Source organism: Artemia franciscana, chromosome 17, assembly GCF_032884065.1.
Source record: "Artemia franciscana chromosome 17, ASM3288406v1, whole genome shotgun sequence".
Lineage (NCBI taxonomy): Eukaryota > Metazoa > Arthropoda > Branchiopoda > Anostraca > Artemiidae > Artemia > Artemia franciscana.
In genome coordinates this window covers 31,775,904-31,803,551 of record NC_088879.1, presented here as the reverse complement: position 1 = coordinate 31,803,551, position 27,648 = coordinate 31,775,904, and the positions used below count along the sequence as shown (strand labels likewise).

Genomic DNA, 27,648 nt, shown 5'->3' with positions numbered 1-27,648 from the left:
GATTTGAAGGTTAATCTGACAATAAATGTCAATATGTTTAACTTAAATCCATATATGTAAAATTCTATGTTTAAAAGGATAGGCATATATCAGAGCAGTTGTGGCAGAGGAAATACCGTCAGAATAAGGACAAAAGATATATTTTAAGATACCAAAACATTGGGAAGATAACACATCAACATCTTCCTTACTACATCATCACACATCCTTACTACAGTTCGTTACCACGAACTGTTTGACTGAACTAACATTCATTCAGTGAACATCTGTATTTGCACAATATAATTATCAGCTGGATTAACTCTGACAAGTAAATTCTTTGATATTTTTTCAATGAATTCGGAGTAATAGCATCGTTTCTGCGAGCGCTGTACAAAATTGGATGTGAATTATCTTGGGCGTTCTATTTTTTGAAAATTATAAATATTAGTGAAAATAAATATGGTTAAGAAAAGCGAGAAGCGATCAAGACAAAGTGATTTAGAGGATTCAAGAGGATCCACAGAGTCGACTAATAATATCTCAAAGTTAGATAAAATCCTTGAAATAGTCGAAGCAATTAAAAGTGATGTCTTAGAAATAAAAATGGAAATCGTTGAGATTAAATCTGGTTTAGAATCCCTAAAATCTCGCGTGGAAGATCTAGAATTAGCAAGAACGGCCCAAGCAAATGAATTATCTAGTATTAATCAGGAAATATAAATATCGGCATTACGAAACCAAATTGAAAAGGAGCCTGGTTTGGGTGAATTAGCATCTAGGGTCCTTATGATAGAAAACATGAATAGAAGAAGGAATGTTATTATATGGAACATTAAAAGTGAATCTAAATCAAGGGCTAAAGACCATGTTGATACCTTACTTTCCCACCTTGGATTTAATATCCGATTTGAGCTACTTGAGTTTACGGATAGATTTATCAAAATCCAGCTTCAGGATGATAAGGACAAATTCTGTATGCTTCAGGGAAACAAGAAATTACGTGAAAACCCGTTCGAAAGAGTAGTCGGACATGAATCCCCTTGAGTGATATGCATGAGAGGAAAATTTTCATCCAAGTCAACTTGTAGTCAACCTGCGATTGTTCCCCAGCGAGAACCTCCAACCGGTACGACTCTAGTTCGTCATTGTAAAAAGACACGTTTGCATGGAGCATAAATGGGAGACAGTAACAACGGCCATCCAAGGGGTAAAATTAACCTGGACAATTTGTCTTGGCTTTTTTCGTCAATTGGCCATGACTTCCGTTCAAAAATCAACGGATTTTTGAACGGATCTCGGTCCGAGATCCGTTGATTTTTGAACGGAAGTCATGGCCAATTGACGAAAAAAGCCAAGACAAATTGTCCAGGTTAATTTTACCCCTTGGATGGCCGTTGTTACTGTCTCCCATTTATGCTCCATGCAAACGTGTCTTTTTACAATGACGAACTAGAGTCGTACCGGTTGGAGGTTCTCGCTGGGGAACAATCGCAGGTTGACTACAAGTTGACTTGGATGAAAATTTTGGATTGGATTGAAAAAATATGACATATGATGTGACACAAGGAGTTTGTGACATTTGCAATTCCCTTAGAATTAAACACAAAGAATTTAAAGCAAGGGGAATTAGTGCTTGGATCCCCCCAGTGTTCCCACCTGTATTGTGCTTAATTAATAATGAAGAAAAAGTAAAGCTTAAGTGGTATAAAGTCCTGTAAGTGAGTTACATGTATGAGAAATAGATTGAAATAGTCGCTTAGTATTTTTTTTAGTGGATTTATAGTTTATGATGAGTATTTGTGATTTATTTATTGGATTTATGACTGTAGTTGGCCTATGATCTAGGTCATGTATCCATGTAAAATTGCGCTCGCCTTCATATGATGATACGAATAATGGCTGAAATAAATAAGAAGCCAAGAAGAGATTATGTTCTTCTTTTTTTCCTTTTCTTTTTATAAAAGGAAAGAGTAATACTGTAACGGTTACCACAGAGACCAATTCAAGAGCCCTTAACTCTGGATAGAAGTCATTTTGACAAAGAAATATATATACTCACTCAAGATCATGTTATTATGCCAAGAATATTATTCACCTTACACGGACTCCCATGTTATCTATAAACCTTAAGAATATCATTTCAGAGATTTAAAATAATTTAAACACTGACTTTTGAATATGTTTAACATAGAAAGAGGTTTAAAATTTCAACTTTAAAATAATCAATACACATAGCTATTTGGCTGGCCATAAGCCTAGCCAATAGACCAAATGACAAAGTTAAGCTATTGAAAGCTGATTTTTTTTCAGGTGAAGCATAATGCATAAATTTTCAGTCTATGACCTAAGAAACATCTATATCAAAAGCTACCTTCGTCTATAGCTACCTACCTTAAACTGCCTCAAATGCCAAACTTGAACTATTGAAAGCTGAATCTTTTATGATATTAAATAAAAAAAAAATTCAATTGAAAGTAAGCAATGACATAAGAACTTAAGACGAACAGAAACTATTCTGTATATGAGAGGGATGGTCCCCTCATCAACACCCCGCTCTATACGCTAAAGTTTGACTCTTTCTCACAACTCTACTTTTTAACCCCTTTCAAAAACGGAATAAACTTCTACAGCAGGGTTCTCTGATACGCTGAATCTGGTGGTGTGATTCTCGTTAAGATTCTATGACTTTTAGGGGTCTGCATTTTCCAAACTAAGGCAAATTTTCTCAGGGTCGTAACTTTAGGTAAGATGCGTGATGGGTAAGACTAAGCTTGACAAAACTTGATATATTTAAAATCAACATAAAACAAGATTCTTTCGATGTATCTATTGGTATCAATATTCAGTTTTTTAGAGTTTCGGTTGCTATTTTGCCGAATCGCTCCTTACTACAGTTCGTTACCAAAAACTGTTTGATGATGCATAATGCATACCTTTTCAGTGTACGACCAAAGAGTCTAACAACCGTTCAAATTATTAAATGGGGCTCAATTAATTCTTTTCTGCTTTTTACTGTGTATTCGATTTTATTTTATCAGCTTTCGTTGAAACGCATTTTCCCATGGTTGTTTGTTTGTATGTGATTCTGCTACATTAATTTAACCTTTCTGCCCCCCTAACAATCGACAAATACTGAGTTTTGCAAATAGACTCATGTTTGACGATAATATACTTTTCTGTACATAGATAATTTTAATAATACATAAGAAAGGGATTACAAAAGTTATTCCGTTTAATACACCCTTTCATGTCATTTCTACAGCTTGAACATTAGCTCTAAGGCATAAAAATCGTATCAAAGTCACTTCTGAACTGAAAAAATGAAACTTTGGCTTTAGAAGCTATTGCTTAACCAAACTAGACTGAAATTATCTATGACCCGTCATAAATATAAATTCAAAGTAGAGTATAATATAAAATGGGATAAAAAAGAGAAATGCAGATTATTGTCTATTATCGTCAAAACCAAAATTCATAACCTAGTACGAGCAGATTAATAACTCGTGAAAAGCGACAAATTTCCTACTTAAATTGTAAAACCATGTACATCTATTGATCCGTTACAATGTTCTTAAATGTATCTGCTATTACCAGCCCCAGATTGTTTGATTTTAAATCTCCTGGTGACCTAAGATTTATCAAGGTGAGAGCCTGAAGAGATAATTTGAATACTGGTAGTAAATTTATCGGAGTTGTTTTGTTTCCGATGCCGAGAAGGTACGCTAAACTAGGACCTCTGAGAAAAATCTATACCTGAAGGAATTGAAACTTACCAGAATATTCTTGGAGGGGATAATACCGTGGGTAAAAGCATAGAGGATGTACTAATAATGATCCAAGTGGGGATAGGAAAGCAATTTGATAAAGATATCCGCTGAACTCCCTCAAGATGTACATTATTACGACAGGATTATTAATTAATTTCTAATAGATTTTAAAGTCATCTCTAAGGTAATTTTTAAGGCTTAAAAATTATTCTTAAGCATATATCCAAGTTTACCCAGTCAGTTTACAAATTAAAAGCTAACAGGTAAAAAAAAAAAATGTAAATATGGTTAAGTTGTTTTCGTCCAATACTAAAATATAACGTTTTACTATATTGAACGTAAAACTAGTTAACGTATATATCAGAAGAGTAAAGGGAACGAATAATACCATCGAGATTAATGCAAAGATCGCTAAAATCAAAATTATTGAAATCAGAATTCTCGCTCAAGATTGAGTTGTTGTGACAAAAATGTGTTTTGAATTACCATAATAAGCCAATTTTCTTAATGAATATGTTTCAATCAAAAACTATTTTTTTTTCAATCGATAAAAGGATATCCTCGTAACAAATGCCTCCTCCCTTCAGGAAAATTTCTTGATAACTTTCAAGACTCCCTCTATCTTTCCACTAATTTCGTGCCCAAGAGCATATGCCTGTAATGTTTTAAGTTAAAAAGAAAATATCTTTCACCAAAAAGAAGGGAATTATCACCCTGTAGTACCTGCATTCAGGATTAAACGAAATGAAGGGATATTGTAGTTTAATTTAAATCACCTTCCCTCCCTCAAGACCCTCTTCTATATTTATCTAGATGCTTGCTGTCAGTTAGAAACTTTGGGTAAAAAACATACTTTTTGAGAAATCAGGCAACCCCCCTTACCAACGTTGTGATCCAGTGGCCATCCTCTGCAATAGCTGATGCGAAATTGTACGTTACTCTACATAATTTTATCAAACATCAAGTAAATCAACTCAGGTAAGTGAAGCTCTAAAAAAAATATTTTTATTAACTGTTTATTCTACTACTAGACTCTACTTGAATACTACTTGATATGTAGTTTTTCAATAATTTTAAACCGATTGGCTATCTCAGATAGTCCAGTTGATAGTGGCTTTGCCCTTTTCGGATCAAAATTGTAGCTTTGTGCAACAAAATACCAAAAATACAACATAACTGTCGCGTAATCCTTTTGGTTACTTAGAAAGGGCACTACAAATTTTAGTATTTGTTCGAATGAGCTGTCTCTCGACTTTATACAGCCATTGGTTTAATATCAGAAATCCTGGGAAAACAACTAATAAAAATGTATCTGTAACCTTCCTTCCAAAATAAGAAAAAAATTCCACATTTTCGTAGATGGGAACTTTAAACCTATAAAATAAGTTATCTAGTGTGTTTGATTTGACAGGATAAGTTTTATTAGGATCACTTGCCCCCTTAGAATTATTGCCCCTTTTCTTAGAAATCAAGCAAATTTTCTGAGGCTCATATCTTTTATTACGTAAGTTTAAACTTGATGAATTTTAAATATCCGGATCATAAAAATCAGATTCTTTTGATGTATATACTGTTACCAAAATTCCGTTTTTTACAGTTTTGATTACTAGCCTGGTGACTCCTTACTTACAGTGCGTTACCTTGAACTTTTTTTTACATACATATAGAAGTTTGTATTAAATCCGCTCATGCTACTGTTACAATGATACTTTTTTGCTTCTTACGACCTAGGCAATGTCGCATCAGCGAACCTCGTTTACACATATTTTCCCTCGTTTTTTTTTATTATATTTGAAATCCTCCTCTCTCCCCCCAATGTTTGACTAATACTTAGTTTTGCAAACAGGTTTATTTGATGATGATTCATCCTTGTGTACATAGTGTATTGTAGTTGAAAATATTGTAGTCGAAAGGGGCTTTGCCGCAAATATCTTTAGAACTTGCTTGTGTTGGTTGTTATCTCTTTTGATGATGAAAAATAATTATATCGAAGCTTTATTGTTTGAAAATTTCAAATTTATTGAAATACTCAAGATTCAAAAAATCTGCCTTTATTTCTTTATTGCATATAATTCAGCTAAAAGCTTTCATTAATCAGTTTTAAGAGTTATCATTCATTGTTTGTAATAAAAGTGAGAAAAGACACGATAAAAGGTTTTTGGAACATCACTTTTTTTAAATATTCTTGAAAACCTAACGAAAATGAAGATTTAACTTATTTAGTGCATTCAAAAAATTATTTTGTATTTTCCCAAGTATTGAAAAATATTGGGACACCTAAGATGTTAATTCGAAAAATACTACCAAGTTTGAAATTATTTAAATAATAAGCGTCTAACCTCTTAAAATACAGCCTAGAATAATAAAAAAAAACAGAACTAGGAAACGCAACTTCTATTGCAAAAACGATACACAAATTAAATATTTGTTGGTTCTGTATCACGGAGTATAATAGCAACGGGTTCCAAAAATGTTTCTTTTAGTTTAAAAAAAAGGACTTGGTATGGAGTTCTCAAAATGGTTACTCGTAGATAGCTCTGTGGGCACCAAATTATAATTGTAAAAGTCCGAAATGAAACTATTTACCCGTGGAGCTTGAACCAACTAATGGGGGGGATATTACTAAAGGGGGATAATCCCCTCCAGTAATAAGAAATAGAAAGTCAAAATTAAAAAAGAATTAATTTCAAGCAATCAGGATTTTAAGGGTGGCTGGTATCAGTAGCCTTTCCCCTTCCTGAATACATTCCTGGAATCAGTATGTTTTGTTTACTCTGCAACAGCTCAAAAATCAAACTCGAAAGACTTTATAAATTAAGTTAATACGTCTTATCGTATAAATTTGATAGGGGAAATAATTTTTCCCCTATTCCCCTATTTAGGGGAAAATAATTTTTCTGTGATCCTTACAAAATTCCATACGCTGTGTTTGTTCTGTTCTATGCCTATTGTCCAACAAGATTTAATACTAGTAAAATAAAGGCTGAACTAGTCATCAAAGTGACAAAATTAATTACTATAGACGGTGAAATTTATCGTGGCAATATGGTACGAAACCACAAAATGTTTTCTCCTCTGTACATGCCTGAGTAGATAGATAGATAAGTGTATTTCAAAAACCCGTGGGCCATATACACAAAAATATAAATAAATAACAAACAAGCAAGGAAATTAACATCAGTACGAACACGCACAAAAAAACAGAATTCAACGCAAAAGTACCTAATCTAACTAGAAAAGAAATTAATCATATAAAACTGTTTCTTCTTATTAAAGATTTATCTATATATACTCCCACTCGAAATATTGTGGTTGGGTTACTATTTTGTAGAATACCCGGAAGCATCAAATTAATCCCATGCAAATAAATTTCCCGTAAATCCAAGAGCACCGGGCATTTCCGGAGAAAATGATCCAAGTCTTCATCATCATCTTTACAAAGGGGACAAACATACCGCCTATCAGGACCAACTATCATTTTATTTTTGTCGAACGTTTTTCGCCTGTTCTGGATTGGAAGACAATTTGCCCTAAACTGAATCCAACGACGTAGAATCATAGCCGGTAAGTTAAATTTAAAATAAACTGCCTGAATATTGGGGAAAGCGATTATTCTTTTATATACATTTCAATGCCAGGATTAATATGGCTAGATAAATATTTTTTTCTGTTGTAAACAAAACCTTATTAGAAATATTTGTCTGTATAAATAGCCATCAAACTTTACCATAAAACAATCTCTTTAGTAGGGTTAATAAAGAATTAAGTGTTTCTTTAGAATCCACTAAAAACAGGGCAATGGCTAAAGGAAAGAATTTTGCGATAAGATCAGAAAAGAATCTTTGATGGAAGTCCCGAGCTCGGTATTTTAACCGTTTAAAGTGTGAGGAAAGGGCTATTCAAAGTGGAATAAAAAATAAAAAAAGCTAAAAGAAGTTGACTACAGAATACGTTATTATAATAAAGAGAAGATAAGCCAGGGGATACAGACTAGAATAGGGGAAGGACTCAACAATCTAAGGTAATCTGGTCGTAATTACTTTTAGGAATGGTTTTTTATATCTCCTATAAAAATGCACGAGAGAAATATTTTACGCAGTTTGGGCTTATATCAAACAAGCGGTATTTGTTCCGTTTTTGAGGGATATAAAACATGAAAACTACAAAGTATTAATAAAAAACACTATATTTTGGTCAATTAAAATTGAAGCAAAGTGATATCAATCTGATGAAATATAAATAGAGTTTTCAAAGAAAAGTAAATAATAATAATAAAAATAAAATAAGCTGAAATTAATTCATCTAACATTTAAATTTAAAAAGAATAAGAAATTAGTTTTTAAATTTCATTTTTAAAATTTATCGAAGGTTTTATGAATTTATTACGATTGTTTTAATTTCTAGCTAATCCCTCATTTTGTCATAGCCATTAGAGTTTATAAATCTTTTACAATAAAATGGTAACCCTGAGAGCCATTAATAGTAGATTTTCTTCAAGAAAGTATCGAGTTTTAACGTTAAGGGCTGGCATTAACAACAAAAATTAATCGCAACTAGGAATTTTTATAGAGACAAGTCTGTAAGATTTTGTCAGAAATTACATTTCTGTTGAATTTGCACATGTTTTATTTCTTTTTTGTTTTAGATAATTTTTTTCAACTTTATCTTTGCATAACTTGTTTATTACTGCCATCGCCTTTTTTTCCCGTCACCCGGGAGAAAAAAGAATTTTTTTTTTCTGCATGAATGATAATATAACTACTATTATGTAGTGAGGTGGATGTTTTAAAGAAATAAAAAAATACAAAAAACAAGAAGAAAAATAGGGAATTTCTCAAGACAGTGGGAAACAAATTAGAATGAATATTTCGGCCTTATGTCCATGGGCCGTCCTTAGCAATACAAATAAGAAAAAACAACTTGCAAGAGGATAAAATCAATAAACTAAAATGATTTTAATAGAAACTAAATCAATAGAAACTAAAATAGAAATCATGCCGACAAAGTAGAGAGTTTCCCTCTCCCCTAACCCCCAATAATCCTGTTAAAATTTTATTTTTTGCCCCACATAACTTAAGAACGACTAGTCAATCACAAGGGCAATTGAAATCGGATAAAAAGTATTTTTCACGATACCTCAAAAATGTTAGAGCTTATTGATTATCATTTGCTACAAACTACAAGTTTCCGTTCAAAAGAACCCTTTTTAGTTTCCGTTCAAAAGAGCCCTCTCTCGATACTCGAGACGTTCCAGTGCGATTATCCTTTGGAAAATCATAATCCTTGTGATTATACTATTTTTGATTATACTCATAAAAAAATTAATTTTTTATAGATAGGGGCTTAAACCTCTCAAATACGGCTCTTGAAAATTAACCAAATTTTCTCGGCCTCCTAGCTTTTATCAGGTAATTTTAATTAATTATAAATATTTGGAACTATCATAATAAACAAATTTATTTTATGTATATATCACTATCAACGGTCTTTTTACCAGGGTTTTGGTAGCTATTAGCACGAGTAACTCTTTACTTTCAGTTCATTACTATGAACTGTTAGTTAATCTCTAACACGTAGCTCAGCCAGCTACTGGGTATAAGATTTTGGCTGTTTCACAAGCATACTCGCCTTCAAGAATGAAATATTCGTTCTAAAAAAGTAGGAGCATTGAGAGAAATTTGTTTCGGATTATTATTGTTTTGAGAAATTTGTTTCGGATTATTATTGTTTTGGGCTATTGAATTATTGCTACGAGTGGCTCACTTCTCTGGTGCACCACAAATGTTTTTAGACCAGGAGCCATATAGCCTCGAATAAATGGCAAAAATGGAAATTAAGAGGCCCAACTCTTTAAAAGGAGGTAAATAATGAAAATACGAAGGAGATAATTGAGAGAGAAAAGAAAAAAAGAAAAAATTGAACAACCTCCAGTCTGTTTTTTATTCAAACAAACTCAATGCACATGAAAAACATTCTAATTTACCAATTAGCATTAGTATTTTAAAAAATTCAAATGAGAGCGCTTTTGTAATTTGAACAGAATTTCACCTCTTTTATTTACATAGAACTTATCGATAAAACAACAACGATGCTTAGAATTTTCATCACCAAAATCACAAGTTGGTTTTAACTCAAAACGAATCCAATTTATAATAACCAGGACAATTTGTGTTAATATACAGTTAGGAGAAGTTTCTAAAATTTGGAAGATCATGGTAAGTAAAAAAATAAAGGGTCCAAGGCTTAACAGTGACGGCAAATAAAGCATGCTACAATATACAGGGGCTGTTGTGCAAAATTTTGATCAAGTTCAAGTTCTATTTATTTTCACAAACTAACAATAACAAAAAACAATATCCCAAAAGGCTCAATGGCCCGTTATTTGGGAAACGGTATACAATAAATAAAGAATCATAAAACTTGTCATAAACATACTAACCAACATCTAAATATAAATATGTAAGGAATATTAAAATGGAAATTATTAAGAAATTTAAAATTCTGAATTAAAATTGCAGTAATTGGAATGAATGAATGCCTTACCAAGTAAATGAACCTCGAAAATATCCCACATTTATATGACATTTAGCTAAGGAACATTGCACTAATCTACACTTAGCATAGAAACCATTTAATAAAACTGAAGGAACATCAAGATATCTTAAGCCTTGATTTTTTAAAATCTTAAAACTTAAAATTCCCTTGCTCTATTCAAAATTTCACAACTAATTTTGAAGCATTTAAAATTCGAAACTAGTCTCATGTCTATGGAAAAGAAACATCCAATTCACTTAGCTCAAAATTCATCACAATCAGTTCGAATGTATATAGAAGACACTCGTATAAAAAGCTCTTAAAGTTTTAAGCAAAAACACAGGACAAAGACTTGTGGAAAGAATCTATACAACCAATTCTATGTATAAAATATTTCAATTGTCAGTAAACTGTAATAAATTTGGAAAGAATCAAATGATCCGTATCAACATTTCACAGTTGACAGCAAACTAATTGAAAAGACTACAAAACAAACTACTAATTGACTATTTAAAATAAGTATAACATTTTGCATAAGGCTTTTTCGGTAAAGAAAGAAATATTTTACACAGTCTGGATTTATATGAAACAAGCGGTACGTGTTACATTTAGAGGAATATAAAATATGAAAATTCTAAAGTATTAATAAAAAAATATTATTTTTAGAGTCAATAAAACTAAAACAAAATGAGTTATATCAATCTGATGAAATGTAAATAGACAAAAACTGGAAGTAGCTAGAAATTTTAAAATTCATAATAAATTTATAAAACCTTAGATAAATTTTACAAGTGAAATTTAAAAATCGACGGTCTTATCATTTTAAATTTAAAATATTAGATTAATTAATTTCAGCTTATTTTATCTTTTATGATTATTCTTTGCTTTTCGTTGAAAAACTATTTTCATCAGATTGATATAAATCATTTTGGTTCAATTTTGATTGACTCTAATAGGCCTTTTCAGTAAAGTAAAACTATGACCTATATAAAATGTTATAGAGTATATTTATAAATAGGAAACAAATGCTATTTTCGTTCTTATCACTTATTACCTAAAAAAAAAATAGTTTTTCTAACTGAAAGTAAGGAGCGACATTAAAACTTAAAACGAACAGAAATTACTCCGTATATGAAATGGGTGGTCCCCTCCGCAATCCCTCGCTCTTTACACTAAAGTTGGACTCTTTGCCACAATTCTACTTTTTAAAACAATTAAAAGCTTTAGCGTAAAGAGCGAGGGATTGCGGAGGGGACCACCCATTTCATATACGGAGTAATTTCTGTTCGTTTTAAGTTTTAATGTCGCTCCTTACTTTCAGTTAGAAAAACTATTTTTTTTTTAGGTAATTTCTGAAAGTTTTTGAATTAATGCATGATTGATTTTGGCTCTCCACACATAAATTATTAAAATAAAATTTACATTTTAATTCCTTTTTTGGCTAAATGGCTTTCTCTTAGTTCTGATCAGACGATTTTGAGAAATAAGGGATGGGGAAGGAGGTTTAGTTGCCATGCAATTTTTCGGTTACTCAAAAAGGCAACTATAATTCTTTTATTAGTAAAAAATATACGTAACTTAAGAATTAACTTACGTAACAAACTTTTATATTCTTAAATTTTTATTATGTATATGAGGGGGTTTTTACCCTCGTTAATACCTCGCTCTATACACTAAATCGTAAGTTTTGTGCCGATTCTTTAAGAATGACCCCTGAATCAGAAAGGCCGTAGAATAAATAGTTAAAAATACTATAGCATAAAGTGCGAGGTATTTATCTCCTCCTGAATACCTCGCTCTTTATGCTAAAGTATTTTTAGAACCCCTCATATGCCTAATAATCTCTGGTCGTTTTAAGTTTCAATGCTACTCCTTGCTTTCAAAGCAAAAAACTTTTCCATGTTTATTTTTTCATTGTTTTTTTTATAGTAATTTTAGAAAATCCTGCACCTTTTCATTGAATTTCTGTTCCCCCATGACATATTTCTCCAGGGAAAGATCCTCCCACATAGCCCTCTCTCCTCAACCCCACCCTCAAAACCAAAAAAATCCCCTGAAAACGACTGTACACTTCCCAATAACCATTATTATATGTAAACACTGGTCGAAGTTTGTAACTTGCAGCCCCTCCCCCAGGGACTCTGGGGGAGTAAGTCATTCCCAAAGACATAGTTATTATGGTTTTTGACTATGCGGAACAAAATGGCTATCTCAAAATTTTGATCTGTTGACTTTGGAGAAAAAATTAGCGTGGGAGGGGGCCTAGGTGCCCTCCAATTTTTTTGGTCACTTAAAAAGGGCACTAGAACTTTTTATTTTCGTTAGAATGAGCCCTCTTGCAACATTCTAGGATCACTTGGTCGACACGATGACCCCTGGGGAAAAGAAAAAAAAAACAAACAAACAAATAAAAACGCACCCGTGATTTGTCTTCTGGCAAAAAATACGAAATTCCACATTTTTGTAGATAGGAGTTTGAAATTTTTGCTATAGGGTTTTCTGATACGCCGACTGCGATGGTGTGACTTTCGTTAAGATTGTGTGACTTTTAGGGGGTGTTATCCCCTATTTTTTAAAATAAGACAAATTTTCTCAGGCTCGTAACTTTTGATGACAAAGACCAAATTTGATGAAACTTATATATTTAAAATTAGCATAAAAATCCGATTTTTTCGATGTATATTTTAGCATCAAAATTCTATTATTTAGAGTTTCGTTTACTATTGAGCCGGGTCGCTCCTTACTACAGTTCGTTACCACGAACTGTTTGAAAGAAAATAATTCGGTATTTCGGGGCTTCTGACATTATTACTCATTTGCGGAAGTTCGGCTCAAAATTCGAAAAGGATTATATTTTTTCTCTGGGCCCCTTCCACCTCTTTGTTCGTTTATTTTCCCGTTAGTTTTGACCTGTTTTCGCTTTATAGTTGTGTTATCTCTTAGCAGTTCTTTTGTTAGTTGAGTTATGGTTGTGGTATATATGTTTTAATTTTCGTATAGTTTTGTTATTTTCAAATTATACTCCATAATAGAGAGGCTCCGAACACCCAGCATTGTATATTAAGCTCTGAATTTGACGTTTTTTTTCTAACGTGACCAGATTCGTTCTGCGCCCTGCTCCCTTTTCATTGAATTTTTCTTCCCCCATGACATATTTCTCCAAGGAAAGATCCTCCCACATAGTCCCCTCCCCTCAACCCTACCCCCAAAATAAAAAAAAAATCCCCCTGAAAACGTCTGTACACTTCCCAATAACCATTATTATATGTAAACACTGGTCGAAGTTTGTAACTTGCAGCCCCTCCCCCAGGGACTGTGGGGGAGTACGTCATCCACAAAAACATAGTTATCATGGTTTTCGACTATATTGAATAAAATGGCTATCTCAAAATTTTGATCTGTTGACTTTGGGGAAAAAATGAGCGTGGGAGGGGGCCTAGATGCCCTCCAATTTTTTTGGTCACTTAAAAAGGGCACTAGAACTTTTCATTTTCGTTAGAATGAGCCTTCTTGCGACATTCCAGGACCACTCGGTCAATACGATGACCCCTGGGGAAAAGAAAAAAAACAAAAAAAAAACAAACAAATAAACACGCATCCGTGATTTGTCTTCTGGCAAAAAATACAAAATTCCACATTTTTGTAGATAGGAGCTTGAAACTTCTACAGGATGGTTCTCTAATACGCTGAATCTGATGGTGTCATTTTCGTTAAGGCCCTACGACTTTTAGGGGGTGTTTCCCCCTATTTTCTTAAATACGGCACATTTTCTCAGGCTCGTAACTTTTGATGGGTATGACTAAACTTGATGAAACTTATATATTTAAAGTCAGCATTAAAATGCAATTCTTTTGATGTAGCTATTGATATCAAAATTCAATTTTTTTGAGTTTTGGTTACTATTGAGCCGGATCGCTCCTTACTACAGTTCGTTACCACGAACTGTTTGATATGGTTGATATTTTTGCAAAGCCTAGATACGGCTGTATTCACCAAACCAGACATGGTAATTTACGATAAGTAATTATTATGGTTAGGGTTGTATGCATTTGGAGTGTTTCACAGTTATTTCCCCGTATATTTGTTAAGAGTATTATATATGTTTCAAATGGCCGTTCCTCCATAAAAATAGGGAGTAAAGATTAGACGAAGCTATGTCTAAGGATTCTTGGAAGCCGCTTGTCATCCATGCTATCAAATTAAACTCTCCCTTAATTTTCCAATCAGATTACACCTTAAACGAAAATGCTCCATCCCTTTCACTATAACTAAACATAGTGAATAAATCCGTAGCCCATCTTTCATATGGGAATAGTTCATCTGAAAAATATTTTATACACAGCGGTAGAAATTTCGTTAATAAAAAATTGCAGAATTATCTTCTTTTCATTATGAACATATCTTTGAGGTTTTGGGTTGTGATGTCTAAGGCTCTATGCTCTAAGGCTCTAAGGCTCTAAGGCTCTAGAGTATATTTTCCATGAACATAACTCTGATATTTAATTCGTCTATAATATCAAATAACTGGGGTTTACATAAATTATACTTTATTATGGTTAAGTTTTTTTTGTATTATCTTTTATTTTTATATTAAGATTACTATTTCTAGATTGCAGATTCTATAGTCTTATATTGTAACATTGCTACTCGAGCAATTACTCAATTTGAATTTTTTCTTTTCAGCAAATTTATGTAGAGGGGATGCTTTAATTATCTTTATCATGGTGTTTTGATTTGCTTTTTATTGTTCCCTCAAATCTTATGTTCTAATATTACTAATTGAATTTTCTAATCTTTATTTAATATTAATTACTGACTCTTCATGTATTTGTCATCCTTTTCTAAAATCACAGCTAATGTCTTTGGCCCCCTTATTTGGGAGATGTATTTCTGTTGTTCTTCATATACGATGGAATTGCCAATTTTAGTTTCTATCTCTGAAACTTCGGGCAAATTTGATGAATTATTCTAAATGCATCTCCAGGAAATGTACTTATTCAGCAAATGCCAACTTGTTTAAGGTTACTGAACTAAATTTACAAGTTTGCATCCCCGTTGTGTTTCTCCAACTTTAGATACTATTTTTCCTTTCTACTTTGTTAAATCACAATTAAGGGTCTTGTTAGTAAGAAATTAAGACACAACCCTATTCAGTTACAATGAACTGTTTCAGATTCAATAGTGATTACTTATCGGTTTATTAGGGCAATGAAACTTGTGAGCGCAAGGTCCGTAAAAATTTGAAACTCTTACTGATTGGTTGTTGTCTCTAATGGACCAATAAGAAGTAATTTTGTATTCTCATTATATAGAAATAAAACAAGTTTTTTTCAACTAAAAGTAAGGAGCAAAATTAAAATCTATAACGAACTGACATTACTATGGCTGTGAGGGGGGTTGCACCCTCCTCAATACCTCGGTATTTACGCTCAAGTTTGCTAAGTTCGCTTTAATTATGCTGAGACAACAAAGTTTTCAAAAAGTGTATATCTTACGCTATTCAATATTATACTGTTAAGTTTTCAGATTTTTTTTTATGTTTTCATCTTTCTGTGTTTTCAGCATTTTTAATAGTGTGTTATCGTAACGTTCCTTTATTTGATTGAATGGAATGTTAATCCAATTGTCACTACTATCGTCAGTTACTGGCTTCATTTTTACTTCTAATTTATAGTCACTTTTCTTGTGGGAGGTGAAGGGGATAATAATTTTTTATATAAGGTATTAAAAAATAGTTTGCACCCAGATGTTGTTTCTTTAGTACAAAATTTCAATATATAAATTAAAAAATTTCCTCTCCTCGCTAAATCTTTAAAGTTTCACCCATTCAAGAAGCTAATTTATGATGTAACTTATGCAATTTAATAGTATCGGTTTGATAATACGGTAATAGCAATAGCTTTCTGGTACCATTTTAATCCATCCAAACTGTTTTGGAGGAAAATGGGCCACTTTATCCTGATATCTGACGCTGGCATAATTTTTTTTTTATTTTTTTTTTTATTTATTTTTTTTTTTTTTATCTGTGTCTTTCTATTCCTTGTTAAACTTGATTTAAAAAATTTAAGACAGCAGGGTCTAAAAAAAACATTATATCTCACACTTTTCAATATTTTACTGTTAATTTTTAATTTTTTTCATGTCTTTATTTTTTCCAAGTTATTTCAGCATTAATAATGTGTAATCGTAGCGTCCCCTTTTATGATTGAGTGGATTCTTAATCCAATTATTACTGCTATATTAGCTGCCTTTTTGCTCCTAATTTGAAGTCAATTTTTTTTGTGAGAAGGGATTCTAATACTTTAGATATGGTCTTAGGAAATAGGTAGTTATCAGGCATTGTTTTCTTTAGTATAAATTTCTATATATAAATTAAAAGTTGTCCTCTCCTTGCCAAACCTTGTAATTTCGACCTATAAAAATCAAAATCTTATTTGTGATTTATCTTACGCAATTTAATAGTATTGATGTGAAAACATTAATGTGAAATTAAAGCTCCAGTGGGTGATTATTATAGCATATTGTTACAATTTAGTTAGAGATGGACTTTCTCAGAGAATTTAAAATTAGGTATATTTTTCCAATATTTCGATGAACCATTGATGTTAATCAACGATTGATTAGATCAGATTTTTCCTTTGTATTTAGATATGTCTTGTAAAAAATGCTAATTCCTTTGGAAGATGGATGAGTTGGCGACCCGTTAGTAGGGTTAGATGTAGGTAAATATCCTGGGGGAGATGCAAGGGGTCCAAATTCTTAAAAGTACAAAAGTGTTGAAAAACAAGTATTTCTTAGAAAACCATGGGAAGATGCTCAACACATCATAAGATCTTCAGGGTTAATTTAGTCCTGGATATTTCTCTCCCTTTGTATGTGCCTGCTTGGAAGTGTACCAAAATTCATGGCTTATTTTTTTTCCAACTGAATTCAGCTTTGAATTTCATTTTTTTTAAGGGTTTTAAGAACCATAAACAAGTTTTTTTTTTTTTTTTTTTTTTTTTTTTTTTTTTTTTTTTTTTTTTTTTTTTTTTTTTTTTTTTTAGGGATAGACCTAACACTAAGTTCATTTTAGACGCAACCATTTCAGACGGGTATATAGATTAGTTGTTTACATAACAATTTAAGTGAAGTGACACAGGCATATGACCTAGAGAGAACGTTATCATTTTAGGTAATTTTCCATGAATGGTTGCTAAACTAAATTGCAAACTCACTCATTTAGCAGCAAAAATCCAAAGATTAATCCTAAGTCTTTTGGCTGTAATTTAAGCACCCAATGGATCAAGCTGTCACATAATCCCGAATTTCTCAGACTGAATGATATTCATTCGTTCTTCTCCCATTCATTTCGGAACACAGGCAAAACTAAGACTGGTCCTTCTTTTTCCCTGGAAACTTCGCTTTGAGAGTATTTGCTGCGTCGCCTGGAATAAGAAACAGAATACCTCATTCATACCTGGTTATTGAATAGTCGCAAATTCGGTTGAATTTTTTTTTTCATTAGGCATAAATATACCTATCATGTTTTATTTGTTTTGTCTAGGCCTGTATAAAATACAATCCATTAACACTTAAGCAGAAGCAGCTGAAAATTTTGTAAAAATTAGCAATATTTCAGAAACTAAACAATAATATTTACTCGTTTTAAAAAAAAGTCTCACAAGTGGAAAATAGAAAAATAAATATGAATAACGTTCTTACGTCTTTCCTAGGATAGAAATAAACACAAAAAATGAAACAATCTCTTTTGCAACTTTAAAAGGGTGCTAGGGCTTTCAATGGGCCTTCTACCGATATTACACCACCATCGACTTGATACCACCAACTCTGAGAAAAAAAGAAAGAAAAACAAACACACAAATAAACACACTTCCGTTGTTGGTCCACTCCGAAAACCCAAAATTTTGTATTTTGCTAGACAAGGGTTGAAAAATAAGAAAGTTTAGTTCGCTCACTTGCTAAATTTCAAGTTGTGCTTCACCTTTTTGGGTCTTGGAGGTTTAGTTTTTATTGGTACTAGCTGCTCCTTATTTACAGTTCGTTACCCTGACTATCATAAGATTCTGCTAAGCTGGTAGTCCTAGACTATGAAGGGTCTTAGATTAAATTTTTGTTATATTAAGAAATATTTATACTTAATATATGCTATAAATTTCAACCTGTTATCTTAATTTCAGATGCCAGGTGAGACGAAATAGCGCTAGTAGTACATTATGCTCATGGCCTGTAGCATTGCAGTATTAATGTATATTATATTATATATACATATTAAATATGTGTATATATTATCTTTTTATTTTTCATTATTGTAGAACTTGTGAATTAAACGAAACACACTCAGGAGTTACGCCTTGGGTGGATCTCAGAAAACCGGTTTCATAGCAACAAAGACAAGTGACGGATGATAGAATGCATTCGACCTGAATAGCTTTGGATATATATTTGCACATTAGGGGTATTAGGGTGGTTAGGTTCGGTTAGGCTATGTTAGGTTAGGGGAGTTTTCAAAATACTTTACCCCCGCCCCAGCCCCTCCCTAATGTGTAAATACATAGCCCAATTATATTATTATATTAACTAAATCTTATATGAGGGCTATATCAAACAGTTCGTGGTAACGAACTGTAATTAAGGAGCGACCCAGCTCAATTGTAACCAAACTCTAGAAAACAAAATATTGATACCAATATGATATATCAGAAGTATCGTCTTATTATACTGACTTCAAATGTATAAATTTAGTTTTACCCATTAAGTTTATCCTTACCAATTAAAGGTTACGAGCCTGAGAAAATTTGCCGTATTTTATAAAAAAAGGCGAAACAACCCCTAAAAGTCACAGTGTCTAAAAGAAAATCACATCATCAGATTCAGCGTAGCAGAAAACCCTACTGAAGAGGTTTCAAGCTCCTATCTACAAAAATATTGAATTTTGTATTTTGGAGGTTTTTTTGGCCAGAAGAAAGATCACTGATGCGTGTTTATTCGTTTTTTTTCCTGGGGAGATCTTATCTACCCAGTAGACCTATAATAGCACAAGAGGGAACAGTCAAATGGAAATATAAAGATCTAGTGCCCTTTTTAAGTGACCAAAGGATCGGAGGGCAGCTAGGTCCCCTCTACCGCCCCTTTTTCCCCAAAACCATCCCTTTTAATTTTGATAATCTAAGCCAATTTTTAATCATATTTGAAAGGACCACTAACTATACCTTTGGACACAACATGACCCCCCCCCCCCCTCTTACTGACCCACAAGAAAAGTTTTTAAGTTATAAAATTTGCTCATTTTCTACGTATAATATTTGTTATTGGATGTTTTCATGCATTTTCGGGTGGGGGGAAAAATTTTATGATGGGGTCTTCGACGGGGGAATTTTCCATGGAGAGGGTAGTTATCAGGGATTAAATTTGTAAGGGGAAAGTATACACTGGGGGAATTTGCCAGAATTCTTGTACACATTCTTTTCAGTCGGCTTGCTTTCTCTTTTCCGTCTAAATTTTAAGCTTGGAGATGTTAAGTGTAATTTTCACCAGGATTGAATTGTTTAAAGGATATTTCTCTGGGCAGAGAGAATTTCTCCGTGCAGGCTGGCCAAATTTCCCGGAGTTATTTCAAAAACGATCAGAAATAAAATAAAAAACAAGTTTTTTCAACTAAAAGTAAGGAGAAACATTAAAGCTTAAAAAGAACAGAAATTATTACGTATATGAAGGGGGTTGCCCGTCCTCAACATCTGACTCTTTACGCTAAAGTTTAATTGTGGTCCCAATAGTTTAAGAATGACTTCTGATACACAATGGTCGCTCTATTAGATATTAGAATGATTAGGTGGTTTTTTAGAAGTACTAAAAAACTTTAGAGTAAAGAGAGAGGTGTTGAGGAAGAGGCAACCCCATTCATATACATGATAATTTTCCTTCGTTTTAATTTTTAATGTTTCTCCTTACTTTCAGTTGAAAAGTTTTTTTTTTTAATTTCAATAGGATGAATCTAACTTCACTTCTTGAGTGTGTTTTGTTTAATTATCAAGCACCGTAATAGTTTGTTATATTATATATTACAGATCATACTATGAAGCATCAAGCACCGTAATATCAAGCACCGTTAATTATAAAGCACCGTAATAGTTTGTTATATTATATATTACAGATCATACTATGAAGCATAAAGCACCGTAATATCAAGCACCGTAATAGTTTGTTATATTATATATTACAGATCATACTATGAAGCATAAGGTATTACATTGAGGTTCGTATTGCTAGAAAGCAAAAATGAAACAACTAAAAGACGAAACAGGAGTATAAACTGTTTACCATTGTTTATTCATTCATAAAAAAGCATCATTAGCTGTTCCAAAGTTTCATTGTTTGATTTCTGTTATGCTATTTAGCACATGTTTTAACAGAAGAACCGTCATAACAAAAATATTATTCCTTCACCATTTAGTTAGATTTAGACTTCTAAAAAAAAATACAGTTTTAACGAATATTCTATCTGATTACTAACGGCCTCCAATCTTTAACGGAAGAATAAAATGATTTTTTTTGCACTTAAAGAGCGACTGAAGCTAAATAAGAGTGACACCACTAAGCCCCTTTCCATCCATTAAGGGTGCAAAAGTATAATTTGGCCTTTCCTCAACGACAAACAAGCTAGAATTCTAAAAGTAACAAATTCATTTTAACTTGTAATATGAACTCGCTCCGAATTTTTTTTTTTAATTTTTTTATGTTGATCTGTATGAGCGAAGATTAACTTATATTCCAGGGAGCTGGAGGGGGAAAAATGATAGAATAACTCCCTATTTATGCGCGGTTATTCATGCTTAACTTAAGTTTAAATGATACTTTTAATTCTTAACGGCTTAGATAAACTTAGATACTTGTTTTATTTATGTATATTTTGCCAAAAAGATCTAAAAGACATAGACAGATGTAAATACATATATAACACAAGATACATACTCTAACAAACTGTCAAATCTCTATATTATGAGCCAGGGATATTAGTGTTGGGGAAGGGGGCTGAAACACACCCTCATCCATTCTGCTATCAAAAATTTTTATAATGATTTAGCCAGAGGTTTTTAATATTTTTTAATTTGTTTGACTATTTTTTTTCGAATTCTTTCAATTTCTTCTGGCTGCTCCCTTCAAATATGTAAGCCATTTGATACTTCAAATGTCTAGGCTATCCCACGAGTTCTACACCTGGTATTTCAGCACTTTTTCAGTACTATATCAGCACTTTTGGAGTCGAATTTCTTTTTATGTACAAAACGTCAGAAAGAACACTTTTCTATAGTTTGACCTCTCTCGTTCCTTAAAAAGGATACTAAATTTAATTATCAATTGAATGTTCCCAGTTTCTTATGACCACAGTTCAATAAATAACCCTCTGTGAAAAGAAAGGAGAACAAATAAGAAAACTAAGCTATAGTAATTGTACAAGAGGAAAACGCAAAATCCCTTACTACGTGAAAAAGAAACATATCCAAAAGGATCACATCAAAACTTGTTCGATTTCTGTTTAGGTCTGATCTTCTTTGAAGCATTTTGAAGCGGACTTTTTAATTCAAACTGCTGTTGCGGTTAACACAAAAATTCACCAAATAAATTAGACAAAAACAGACCATATGACCCACCCTCGACCATACTTCTTGAACAAAATTTCAAAAGCTTGAAAACTCCAGTTGAGGATTCTCAGACATGCTGAATAAGGATTCTCGGCAATGCTTGATTGTGTCCGAGTAACTTTTATTAAGGGCACTCTTCTTTGGTTGTTTCCTTCTTTTTTTAGATTTACGTCCATTTTGAATAATTCCTTTTGGTGAGTAGCTTTGAACGATATGGACTGTTTGTACCTAGAATAAGTTTTAGAAGCAAATTATATGAATTTAAATATAGCTATTCTTCCATTTATTATCGGCGTGGTTTTATTGATAGTTGTCAATTATTTATTACAGTCCATTGTTCTAAAAGATTTTGTAAACTTATATATTTAATCCGCTAGAGCCGGTGCAAGCCTATCCCACCACCCTGATTGAGCGGGGATCGATCCCTAGGCCCTGTAGTGTAATATATATATATATATATATATATATATATATATATATATATATATATATATATATATATATATATATATATATATATATTAAGTTACAAATTTTAACTATTTAATAATGAAACATAATGTAATGAAATATTTATAAAGTATTTATAATAAGGATAAGAGTAACAAAAAAAGCTTATGCATTCTGATTAGACTATCACAGATAATTCTGTATGCAAAACTACAAACCCTTAAATGTTCAGACAAGGAGAGGATACTATTTTTAAGCTCTTTTCTAAATACCTTCAAAATAGTGCCCTTTTGAACCACTAAAACAGCTTACAAATATCCCAAATAGATCGGTCACAGTTGTCAAGTTCTCAAATAAATCGTAGGCCATTTCTCCTGAGTATCTCTTCAAATGAGTCAACGGTAATAAGAGCACTATACCATAGGGTATATGGTAATAAGAGCACTATGCTATTTCAATTGGAAATTTAAGTCAGTCATAAGAAAGAAAAGTTTTCTCGCCAGACGACTTGGAACTTGAAACTGTAAAAGGTACTTGCTCGCGGACAAAATTACTTTTCTAGCTTTTCCACTCGAAAGAGATCAAAGAAAGGCCAGAGAGTTACATTTTTAGAGAGTCATTTTTTTTAGGTTAGAACAAGAAAGTTTTGATGGTTTCTTTGTAAATAAAAATGGAAATTACATGTAAAAGAAATCTTGCTAATCAAGGAATTTCATTCTTCTTACAGGCTTGAGATGTGACTCAAGGACACAGGAGAGCCAGTCAGGTATAAGTAGGCGGAGTTAATTGGCTTCCCTTTTTGACGGCGTTAAGAAAAAAAATGTAATTGGCATATAAAATACGTCAGAGCACACTTTTTATAAATAGAGCACACTTTTTCACACAGGAATAGCAATTTTTCTTTTCGTTTTGGTTTTTCTATATAGCCTACTAGAAGATCATATTAAAATTTGGTAATAATCGAGATTTCGGATGAAAAAAAATGAATACGGTACAACATAACGGATATAATTTGGCTTTTCAAGATTGGACCGTTGGTTACCAACCAAAAAAAGTTACTGGGCAACTACAACTGCAACAAACACCGGCGTTGAAGTAGACTGCAGCAACCCATGCTTTTTTTCAAGTACAGTTAATTAAGTACAACCAAATAGATCATAAAAAAGGAAAATTCATTTGAGCTATAGTAGTTAAAAGTTGCGATTCAAACCAAGACATCTGATTCTCTTTTGAAGATCAGCAACTAGTAAAGCAGAGTAGTCATGGTTGCAATGTTGCATGGTTGCATGGTTGCAGTGTAGTCATGGTTGCAATGATAGTTGCAACTTATTGAAAAATGCACCACAACCCATAATGGCGAACAATTTTAAGATGTGATTTTTATTAAACTGCTTGGTGAGGATAAAAATCACTTGTAGTTTATTCAGAAACTGTAAACATTATTTCGATTAATCTCAATGGTAAAATGTTATTTTGAAATCAAATTTACAAGAATCTTGAAAAAGAACCTAAAACACCACAGAAATAGCGTCCAATTGAGATGAAAAGTATACCATTAGAATTGCGTTATCGAAAGCCAAATGCAGGATAATGAAAGCCCAATACCTTGAGCGTAAAGAAAAATCACTTACATCCAATCTTTATAACTGAAATTTGTTACACAATATTCGCTTTTTTTTATAAGTTCGACTTGATAACACTATACAAACTCGCCATATGGCACCCATAAAATACACTATGGGTGCTATTCTTGGAATGGGAAGTCCGGGAGGAATGCAAAGGCTAATATTATAGTTTCCAAGGTTAAAACCCTGAAGTATATAGTCCCCTTATTCTGTATTCCTCCCTTCAAGCCCCCTTAATACTTTTCATAAATCTTCTAGTGACTATCGGAACTAGCAGGCTAGTATAACATCGTGAAAAGCTGTTTAAGGTCACTTTTATTAGCTAGTTTTTACATCTATCTTCTTTTTTATATTCTTTTTGATAAAACAGGCGTAAAAAGTAGTGTGACACCAAAAATGACATTTTTTAGTGTCATATCTATAGAAGAAATGCTAGAAAGCATAAAAGGGCACTGTCATGATCTTCATGGTGGGAACCTTAAATCTGGGTTGTACAATCTTCCCAGTTGTGTACTTCCTCCATTCCCCCTAGTAAGTTTAATGGACTTACTAGCAGAAGCAGTAGGCTAGTGTAACATCCTAGAGAGATGTTTAGTGGATCAGCTTCTGACTCTATTAAATTTATTGGTTCTTAGATAACTCCGTCATAAAGTGTCATATCACATTAAAAATGGCTTTATTGGCACAATTTTTGGAATAGAAGGGCCGGGAAGCATGAAAAGGCTACCATACAAATCTACACGGTAGAAAGTCAATAACCAAAGGTTTATATCCCCAACTTTTTAATTCTGTCCTTTTGTTCCCTTTAGGAACCTAATAAAAGGCAAGCCGCGTCTCATAGTAACCAAAAGCTTATAAACGTGTTTTGAAAACGAAAGTGTGTCTAACGAGAAAAATTGCAGTTTGAAACTGATTAAGAAATAATAAATGTAATTTCACTTTATCTTAATAATAAAGCTTATGCGGAAAGAAATTCAAAAGTATCTCAAAAACAGGGTGAACGACCCTCCAAAAAGATATTTTACCTTGAGCATTCGCAATTGTTTCCTGCTCTATTTCTTGTTCCACGCACTCATAGACTAAATTCTGGTAACAACTTGAAATGATTATGTAGTATAAAGATAAAAAAAAAAAAGCTTTTTATCTACTTTAGACTTCACTCTCAAGCTCGTGAGTTCCCACCTTAAGTTTTAGCTTGCAATTATCAAATCTTAAATTTGTTTTGTTCAGTTCTGTTTTTCATTTTTTACACTTTTTTTGCTAAATGATTGCAGTTATCCTAAATTTTTGGGTCCAAAAAGCAAAATAACAAAAGTATACTTTCATGGAGCTTCAAATTTTTCGCACAAATGCTGCAAAGAAATTGCACAATTTTTTGTTACTTTACAAAGTAACTTGACTTATTTTGAATTATATTAACTGTGGGTCCAAATTTCGCTTAGTGTCCACCAGCTTTCCAAAATCTCTATATATTTCATATAGGAAAGTATTTCATAAGCAATGGTATTTTTATCTTTAATTTTTCAAGCATACCAAGGATAATTTACCCCTTGGACAGTTTAATAAAATTCTAGATTTCTAATCATCCTAATCATCCTAAAATTAGGATGCCATGTTTTAATAAAAAGTCGTGTGACTTCTTTAGTTTCATGACCTTGGACAAAAATCTTTGTGTAAGGTATAAATTCTAGATTTCTAGATTTTTGTTGGAAAAGCTTAATAAGGATGTGAAATAAACCATCTACATGTATAGGATGCCCTGTTTTAATAAAAAGTCGTGCGACTTCTTCAGTTTCATGACCTTGGACGAAAATCTTAGTGTAAGGTTTAAATTCTAGATTTCAAGATTTTTGTTGGGAAAGCTTAATACGGATGTGAAATAAATCACCTATATGTATAGGATGCTCTGTTTTAATAAAAAGTCGTGTGACTTCTTTAGTTTCATGACCTTGGACGAAAATCTTTGTGTAAGGTTTAAATTCTAGATTTCTAGACTTTTGTTGGGAAACCTTAATACGGATGTGAAATAAAGCATCTATATGCATAGGACACCCTGTTTTAATAAAAAGTCGTGTGACTTCTTTAGTTTCATCACCTTGGACAAAAATCTTTGTGTAAGGTTTAAATTCTAGATTTCTAGATTTTTGTTAGAATGGGTTTATTTATCACAATTTCAATGATTTATTAGCGTTATCTTGATTTTTGAGGTGGTTAAAAAAAAAATTAACTGGTTTTGGTAATTGCAGTAAGTTCCATTATGTGATTTAAAACTGACAAAGAGAAAGATTTTACTGAAGTTTCTACAGTTGTGTGTTTATTTTATGTTTCTGTTTATTTGTTAGTTTGTTTTTTAGTTAAGAGCCAAAATGGTTTATTTCTTCTGAATTACTTACTTACTTGTCTCAGGATACAAGCCCTTTAGCTCTTTCTGATTATAAATAAAAATAACAAGTTTTTTAACTGAAAGTAAGGAGCGACATTAAAACTTAAAACGAACAGAAATTACTTTGTATGTGAAAGGGGCTGCTTCCTCATCAACGCCCCACTCTTTACGCTAAAGTTTGACTCTATCTCTCAACTCTACTTTTTAAAACAGTGAAAAACTTTAGCGTAAAGAGCAGGGCGTTGATGAGGAAGCAGCCCCTTTCATATACGAAGTAATTTCTGTTCGTTTTAAGTTTTAATGTCGCTCCTTACTTTCAGTTAATAAACTTCTTTTTTTTTAATTTAATTTCTGAACGTTTTTGAATCAATGCCTGTTTTGACTTTGGCTCTCCGCAGAAGAATAATTAAAAGAAAATTTGCATTTTTTTTTTTTTTTTGGCTAAAAGGCTTTCTCATAATTTTGACAGAATGATTTTGAGAAAAAAGGAGCGGAGGAGGAAGCCTAGTTGCCCTCCGATTTTTCGGCTACTTAAAAAGGCAACTAGAACTTTTAATTTTTTACGAATGTTTTTATTAGCAAAAGATATACGTAACTTATAAATTAGCTTACGTTACGAACTTTTATATTCTCATTTTTTTAGTACATATGTGAGGGGTTCACCCCCTCATCAGTACCTTGTTCTTTACATTAAAGCTTAAATTTTGTCCCAATTCATAAAGAATGACCCATGAATCACAAAAGCCGTAGAATAAATAGTTGAAATTACTAAAAATACTTTAGCGTAAAGAGCGGGGTATTAGGAGGAGGTGAGCCCCTAATATGTGTAATAATCTCTGTTCGTTTTAAGTTTTAATGCTGCTCCTTACTTCCAGTTGAAAAAACTTTTTCATAATTATTTTTTTTTTGAATAATGCTAGAAAGTCCTGCGCTCCCTTCATGGAGATTTTCTTCCTCCATGACAAATTCCTCTATGGAAATTTCCCCCAAACATATCCCCCTCTTCTCAACCCTTCCCCCAACCAAAAAATCCCCCTGAAAATGTCTGTACACTTCCCAACTTCCATTACTATATGTAAGCACTGGTCAAAGTTTGTAACTTGTAGGCCCTCCCACGGGGACTGTGGGGGAGTAAGTCTTCCCCAAAGACATAGTTATAAGGTTTTTCGACTATGCTGAATAAAACATCCATCTCAGAATTTTGATCTGTTGACTTTGGAAAATAATTAGCGTTGGAGGGGGCCTAAGTGCCCTCCAATTTTTTG

The 27,648-nt window shown here is 32.5% G+C and overlaps 1 protein-coding gene across 2 annotated transcripts in view; it reads right to left on the bottom strand.

Annotated features, from left to right (window-relative positions):
- LOC136038145 (zwei Ig domain protein zig-8-like) overlaps positions 1-17,640 on the bottom strand; it is a 108,388-nt gene extending 90,748 nt beyond the window's left edge. For both annotated transcript variants that reach the window (XM_065721186.1, XM_065721185.1), the window contains exon 1: positions 17,501-17,640. The gene's annotated coding sequence lies outside the window, so the exon portion shown is untranslated. The remainder of the gene's footprint in view (positions 1-17,500) is intronic.
- Between the last annotated feature and the right edge of the window lie 10,008 nt (positions 17,641-27,648).